General features: G+C 56.9%; 1 long non-coding RNA gene across 1 annotated transcript in view; it reads left to right on the top strand.

Annotated features, from left to right (window-relative positions):
* The first annotated feature begins 2,036 nt into the window (after nucleotides 1-2,036).
* The window catches only part of LOC115948377, a 33,770-nt gene continuing 27,822 nt past the window's right edge, over nucleotides 2,037-7,984 (top strand). Inside the window, exon 1 of the long non-coding RNA XR_004082193.1 lies at nucleotides 2,037-2,137. This is a non-coding gene — a long non-coding RNA (uncharacterized LOC115948377). The remainder of the gene's footprint in view (nucleotides 2,138-7,984) is intronic.

Here is a 7,984-nt window from a genome sequence, read left to right as displayed (position 1 = left end):
AGGGGCACGGTGGGGCACAGGAGGTCAGGTCCCCAGAGCTGCTCCCTTTTTCCTGGCAGTGACAGCTCAGGGCAGCGCTGGCTCTGCTGCCCCAGGGCTTCCCCCAGCAGCCTCTCCCTGTGTCCTGTGCTCTCCACACGGCTGTGTGACCTTGTCACTGCCACCGAGTGGAACCTTCCCGAGTTTTGCCTGGGCTGTTTGTCAGCAACATCAGCTCCCCTGCCTGCTTCAAAGCTGATGTTGCTGCCATAGGTGTGACAGTGACAGCTACAGCCAGAGGTTTCCTCCTCTCTGAGGTGCTTGGAGCCACCTGAATCCCTGTCCCTCCCCTTTTACCCTGCTGTGGATGGATTTTTATAAAGCAAAGTCCAGGGAAGGCAGCCCCACAGCAAAGCTGTTCTGGACACTGTTAAACTCACACTAACTGCCACCATGGTTAATCTGTACCAAGGTCAAAGTCACAAATTGGCAGGTTAGCTTCAGTTCCAGACTGAAATTACATCATCAATTAATTAAATCATCACTCTGATACAGAAAGAAAACTGGAGAGGACCCAGTCCTCGTAAATCCTGCGGAAGCCTCGGAGGAAGCGGCTCTGTGTTTTATTTGGAAGAATTTGAGTGAAGAAATTCAGATCCATAGTGTGATAGTGAGAACAACTTATCACCCAGTGCCTGAGCCATAAGCCCTGAGCTGAGCTGGGCACTGCCATGTCCATGGTGCCCCCAGCAGAAGTTACAGCTCAGCATTAACCTCTGCTTCCACAACCTGGGCTTTGAGGCTCCCCATATACCAGAATTGACTGATGACTATTTCAAGTTTCTTAGGACTTTGAAACCCAAACCCCACTTTAATTTTATGAGTAATTTTATGGGACAATCTTTAGGGCTGTGAAAGCTGGAAACTTCTCCTTCAGGTGCCTTGACCTTATGGCTGCTCATCCGCCCATGCAGGAGCCCCTCTCCACTTTCATCTGATCACCCTCGAATTCAGAGCTATAAAAAGGATGGGCTGTCTCCCAGCTAATAAAAATAGGAAGAAAGGGAGAGGCAAAGCCAAAGATAAAGGTGTTGTGATCCCTCCCCTCCTGCAATCTTTGGAACGTCCTGGAGCAGGGACTGGTGCCTGAAGCAGCAAGCAGATGGTGAAGTCCTTCAGGCAGGAGCTGCTCCCTGCTGGCTGCCCAGGGGCCATGGGCTGGCACAGCCTGCTCCTCCCGGGTGGGATGGGATGCAGGGCTTGCAGGGTGGGCAGTGCAGGGCTCCTGAGTCTGGGGACAGCTTACTAGGGTCTCCATCACCATGGGCTGCATGTGGGCTAAAGGAAGACTGCACTCCTGGCCTGAGAACTCCTGAATTCCCGAGCTCCAGCTCTGCTGCGGGCTTGGGGCCTCCTCCCATGCAGTTAAGAGTGTGTATCCATGTGTTTCTCCATGTACCTACAAGGAGAGGACACTGAACTGGGAGGAGATGCATACATGCTGCAAATGGAAGCAGGGCCAGCCCTGGCTCCAGCCACAAGGGAGGTTTAATCTCTTTAATCTGTTCTTCATCTTCTAGAACTGATGTCTGCACACCAGGGTGACTCAATTCAGTGCCAGGTGCAGCAGTACAGAATGGGGGCTTGTCCCCCTCTGCCAGTCACCAGGACCTGGCACAGGCACCTCTGGGTCTTGCTTGCTCCCAGATAACCAGTTCCAGCATCATTTCCCCATCTCTGGCTCTGTGAGCAGACACAGCGTGCATTCCTCAGTCTTTGCTCACCCTTCTCCATTGACTCTGGCATTACATCCACTGACAAGTCACATCCACTGGCAACTTCTCCTCCACCTGCCCAGGAAGGAACCTAAAAATGCAAATGCTCCCTTCTCCCCAAACCTGCTCTCCAGTGAGGGGCCCAGCCACGTCTCTGACAACAACCAGCAACGTGTCATTTGTTTTTATTACTCTAGGAGGGCAAGCTGCTGTGCGTGACCAAGGAAACCGAGAGCGGGCTGCCCTTGTGAACTTGCTGAGTGCCTGATGGAGATCAGGAGGAGAAGAGAGCTGGGGGAGTAGGAAAAACATTGCTTCTCTCCTGCTTGTTGGCCGAGGCAAGATTGATTGGCTGCACTGGTGAGAGCACAGCACGCGGCAAGGTAGGCATGGAATTGTGGTGAGCTCTGGAAAACCACCAGCCCTGGGGATGGACTTAATGTGAGCCACACAGGGGCTGGGTGCAGGTTTTGTGTTGGGCTGGGAGTGGTGTGGCTCCCTGGGACAGGGAGGCGAGAGGAGGTGAGTCTGACATGGAGCACAGAGGCTGGTCACTTGAGAGAGCAGGGCTGGCCTCATTCTGCCTCCCTTTTGGTGGCTCCAGCATTTACAGCCAGTGCTGGAGAGAAAAGGACACTTCTAGGATGCAATTCACCTCCTCAAATCAGCCAAGAGGTGTGTCCAGAGGCTTCCTCCCTTGCCAGCTGAAGCCCTGCCCAGAAGATGAGATGCTCCCAGACAAAGGGCAGGCCTAGGAAAGGCTCTGAAGAACAGGAGGGTGGCTGGGGGGCACACCAGGGACAGGGATGGGAAATGGGGAAACACCACAGCCCTGGCTCACAGCCTGGGGGTGGCTGTGGTCACATGGTGCCATGCACAGGCCAGCTGGAGGGGGGGCAGAGGAAGAATCAAGGTGAAGACAAGAGGAGCTGGAGGTGTTTTATGGTGACATAAAGTCGGTTTGGTACCAACAGTTCATTTTTGCATGATGGTGATGGCTCCAGTGCTATTTCCCACTGACAGATATTCAAACCCAAGGCATTTCCATAAAGGACATGGAAATTATTTTTTGGATCATTTTTTTTTCTTTAGAAAACCTCAGAAATCTGCCTTGCAATTTACTTAAATTTGATGCTTTCAGCCTTCACTTTCCTAAAATGAGGGGGGGGAAAAACATTCAGTTTAAGGGGGAAGGTTAATGCAGCAGCATTTCCCTGCTGCTGACCTCCACCGTCTGAATTTCACCACATCCGAGAGCGAGCGCACAGCAAGGCAGGAGCTGGGGTGTTCAGGAGGCCGGGGGTGGGTGGGTGGTGGTGGAGGCCGGGCTGGGAGCTCCCACCGCCTCCTCCTGCCTGCGCTGCTGGCCCCGCAGCTTCCTCTGGCAACGCCTTGCGCAGGCTATTTTTGTGCTGTGTGAAAAAGCGAGTCCTTCTGCGAGCTGAGGGAATGCGGCGTGGAGAGGGAAAGTGAATTAGTGAAGGTCACAGGCGGAATGTCGCTCTGCTCTGAGCGCGGCTGGGGCTGCAGGGGATGGCGGGCTGGGCTGGGCTGGGCTGGGCTGGCTGGAAAATGCTCGTGGAGCAGCTCCACGTTCCACCTCTGCCTTCCCGGGGAACATCCCGGCGCCGGGGCCCTGCCAGCACGGGGGTGAGCGCTGGCTGAGTGCTCCCGCTGCTCGCGGGTGTTGGTGGAGCATCAGCCGCTCCACGGGCTGGATCCGCGCTGTACACACGGCACAAAAAGTGATGATCGCGCTCGCCCGCTAAATCACACACAGCCAGGCTGGAGGGGAAACCGCTCTCATCCTCAGCAGCGAAAGGTTCGTGCAAGGGAGAGCACCAACAGCTCCCGAAGGCGAGGAGCAGCCTTTAATCCCTGCTGGAATCATGAGGGGAGCAGTGCCAGCACCACAACCCCAGCACATGGCCAAAACCCACAGCCATTGCTGCGGCATCCCGGTGCCCACGCTCTCCCCGCTCCCTCCAGAGCAGCGGTTTTCCCCAGAACAGCAGGGGAAGGTGAGCGCAGAGGATGCCCGGCCTGCACATCCCTGCCGGCAAACGGGAATTCAGGATCTGGACCGCGCTTGGGCTTCCCTCGCTCGGTTCAGCCAAGTGAAAAGTTGGCCATGGTGCTCCTCCCCTCCGCGCGGGGCTTGGAGCAGGGACGGGAGCCCGGGGAGGGGAAAGGCACAGGATGGGAGCTCAGGGAAAGGCACAGGATGGGAGCCCAGGGAAGGGGAAAGGCACAGGATGGGAGCTCAGGGAAGGGGAAAGGCACAGGGTGGGAGCGCAGGGAAGGGGAAAGGCACAGGGTGGGAGCTCAGGGAGGGGCACAGGATGGGAGCTCAGGGAAGGGGAAAGGCACAGGATGGGAGCCCAGGGAAGGGGAAAGGCACAGGATGGGAGCGCAGGGAAGGGGAAAGGCACAGGGTGGGAGCTCAGGGAAGGGGAAAGGCACAGGATGGGAGCCCAGGGAAGGGGAAAGGCACAGGATGGGAGCCCAGGGAAGGGGAAAGGCACAGGATGGGAGCGCAGGGAAGGGGAAAGGCACAGGGTGGGAGCTCAGGGAAGGGGAAAGGCACAGGATGGGAGCCCAGGGAAGGGGAAAGGCACAGGATGGGAGCTCAGGGAAGCCCGCTCCCGGCTGCCTCCTGCTTCTGGGGGACGCTGGAGGCACCGTTCCCATCACTTTCCCATCTCGGAGCAGATTTATGAGCCTCCCAAAAGCTCTCCTGCAGCCCTCCAGGATGGCTGGGGCTGGGGGCTGGCGGGGGGGGCTGTTTGCGGGGAATTGTGAATCCACTTTCTTACACGGCTGCGTACCACTGTGCAACGGTAATCCCCTGAGCAGGGTGAAACGGAGGCCTAGCTACCATGACCTCCTCTGTAGGTTTCCATGGATACCATGTACTATAAATAAAAAAAGGAATTTCAAACCAGTTTTCAATCCTGCTTAGTGGGAATAGGAAACCTCTTTTGAATTTAGTTTCCTATCTCACCTTACGGGGGTTATTTTGCAGCCTGTTTGAAACAAATAATTACCCCTTCAGCCAGGAAATTACCACCAATCTTACCTATTTACTTCCAAACACTCGGCTAATTAGCACATTGGGGAGAGCTGCCTATTTGCACGCTGGAGATGGGAGGCTTAGTGTCTTTATTTTGGTGGTGCTGGGAGAAAGGACGCGGGGCCAAGGGTCAGCGAGGGGCGTCAGAGCCCTCCGAAAAAAAAAAATAATAAAGAGAGCAGGAGAGCTGTAAAACTGGAACCGCCGAGATGCCGTGTGAATTAGCGTGCGAGAAGCCCCGGCAAAAAAGGGAATATTACATCTGCATCCTTTTGCAATGAATCAGAGTCATGCTGCAGATTTTGTCTGGCATACTGGGTCTCTGGAGGATAGAAAATAATTTGGTCGCAGCAGTGGGAGGTGTGTGTGCGTGGAGAAGGGAGTTGCTTTCCAACAGCCTGCTGTGGTGAGAACATGCCTGACACTTCATTCCTTTCCAGTTAATGCAGCGAGGCCGGGAGGAAACTTAACCCTCTAATTGCTAAAGTGTACCGGGGACTTGGGAAAGTCCTTGGAAAGCACACGGGGCTCCCGGGGTCGGTGTCCCCTGGCAGACAGCTGAGGGATTTGCCCAAACGGCTGCTGGTGGGGGCAGGGGAAATGCTAATTCGAAGCAGGCGCTGGCCGGGGGACACAGAGGTTGTGTTTGTCAGAGCTCGGGGCTGGCAGTGACGTCCAGCCCGTCACAAAGCTGGGTCTGAGCCAGCTGGACACGCCGTGCCTCATGGAGGGGTCTCAGCTCTGGAGTCCCCCAATGGTTCTGTGCCCGAGCTCGGCGCTCACTCCCTGATCCCAGCACTGAAAATCCCAATGCTTTCCATTTATTTCCCATCACCACACCCGTGTTATGTCCCCCCAGCTCCCCACACGGCTCCTGCTGCTGTGGCCACCCAGCACAGCCCTCAGGGCATGGTCCTGGCAGGGGTGACCCACAGCTTGCGCTGGACACAGGCTGGGCAGCCCCGTCCATCTGGGCGTGCCAGGGCTCTGCTCCTCACCTCTGTCCCTTGTGCTCTCTGCGAGGCTGTTCCCGCAGGGACAGCTGCCAGCAGTGCCCTCTCCCTTCCCCTCACTCACCCCACAAAGCACAGGACTGGGCCTGAGAGAGCATCAGCTCTCCACAGCTGGAAAGGAGGAGGAAGAGGAGGAGGAGAAGGAGGGATGCACAAAGCACCTGGGGCTCAGGCAGAGCCTGGTGTGCAATAGGGGTAAGCTCTGCTCAAAGCTTGTCCACAGTGTTTAATAGCACAGGCTGAGCATGGGCATCTGACTTGGAGCCTGTTCTCTGCTGCCCTCCTGGAGCTCCTGATTAGCATTTCCAGGACATTGATGCTGTGTGGGATATACGGGAAGGCTCTCATAACTTACACAGCAGCAATACATCACCCTTAGAGAAGGGCCCATTTCAGCTTCATATCAGAGGCTGGCTTTTTCTGGAGTCAGGTGTCTCGTTCCCATTGAAATTCAACAGGAGTTGGAGTCTGCTCCCAGGGCTTCTCTGAAAGTCCCAGACTTAATTAGTATTTATCTTAATTAGGGGGATGTTACCTGCTCTGGGAACCTCACGCTATCTGCTGTATTCATCCCCACAGCATCCTGGGAAAGGGCTCCCAGCCCTTTCTGCAGTGAGGGACTGAGACTCATGGTGGCTGCTGTGCCAGCCTGCCACCCAGCAGGGAGCAGAGAACATCTTCTGGGGGCTGAGAGGGTCACAGCTCTGCCCCCCTCCCCTTCTGGTCCTGTTCTCTGGGGACACCAGGTGGGAACACACAGCAGACCAGAGGGATGGGCTGCAGCAGGAGGATGCTGAGCCCCTGTCGCCTGCCTGGGCCTCAGGGAGCATTTTCAGGGGACCTGGGTGGCCACAGAGGTGGCCCAGCCCTGGCCGTGCTCTGGAGCACCGCTGCTCGTTCACCATCTTCAGGCCAGGCCACAAATCGCAGGGTGGAGGATGGGAGGGTGGGGAAAGGAGAAAATCAGTGCTGGTTTAAAAAAAAAAAACAACAACAAAGAAACCGAAAAAAACCCCAAAGTTACCGGCTTGGGAAGAGCTTAGAAACCTGATCTGGTCCGAGCCATGAGGAGCCAAGAAGGACAAGCCATGGGGCTCTCTTGGCAAGCAGAATCTCACCCACACCCTCTGCAGAGGCGGGGAGAGGCACACGAGTCCAAACAGCTCCGAGGTCCTCTTGGCACGGACCTTCCAAGGGCAGAGGAGCTGAAATCCGAGCCCCTGCTGCTCAGAGGATGGGGTTCCCCTCCACGGTGTCCCTGTCCTCCCCTCCTGCCTGCCACGAGGGATGGGCTCGGATTCCCAGCTGGGCTGGCAGCTTCAGGGAAGGGCTTTGGAACAGGAGCAAGCCAGCTGTCCCCTGGCAGAGCCATCAAACACGGGGTGCTGCAGTGGGTGGGATGCAGGGCCTCGGGGTGGTGGTGCCGTGCAATGGGGACTTTGGGACACAGCAGGGACCTCCAGGGGTGTCCTGGGGATGCTCAGGGGATGCAGCAGCAGCATGAGCCAGGGATTAGGGACACAGTGGGTGCTGAATGAAGAAAGAGAGGATGAACATCTCCCCCTGGGAGAGCTGCCTCCAGGCAGGCTGTGCTGGCTGGGATCTCCAGGGGATCCTCTAGCCCACGGGGCTTTGGGCCAAGGGCTGGCTGGAGGAGATGCTGAAAGGCAGCAGGAAGCTCAGGGCTGGCCCACAGAGCCTGCTGGGCATGGCACAGGCAGGGCTGATGCCTGGACAGGGGCAGGAGAGAAGGGACAGGGTGGGATGAGCCATCGGCAAACATCCACCAACCATGGCACAAGGGGCAGGGACAGCAGGGACAGCAGGGACAGCAGGGACAACAGGGACAGCAGGGACAGCAGGGACAGCAGGGACAGCAGGAGGCTGAGAGCTGCCACATCTGCTGCCAAGTGCCACGGGGTCAGCCTGTAGCTGACCTGAGGGACAGTTGTGGTGGTCTGGTGACCAGTGACTCTGTGCATGGCTCAGGGAAGAGGTCTGAGCTGGCCTGGTTGCCGTGGTGCTGAGCATCCAGCTGCTCACCAGGAGCTCGGGGAAGGGACAGGAGGGGACATCTGTTCCCCCACCGGACCTGTGGCCAGGTCTTTCTCCAGCTCTCCTCCATTAATTGCCTATCCTGGAGA

Source organism: Geospiza fortis, unplaced genomic scaffold (assembly GCF_000277835.1).
Source record: "Geospiza fortis unplaced genomic scaffold, GeoFor_1.0 scaffold413, whole genome shotgun sequence".
Classification (NCBI taxonomy): Eukaryota; Metazoa; Chordata; class Aves; order Passeriformes; family Thraupidae; genus Geospiza; species Geospiza fortis.
This window is presented reverse-complemented; position numbering and strand designations above follow the sequence as displayed.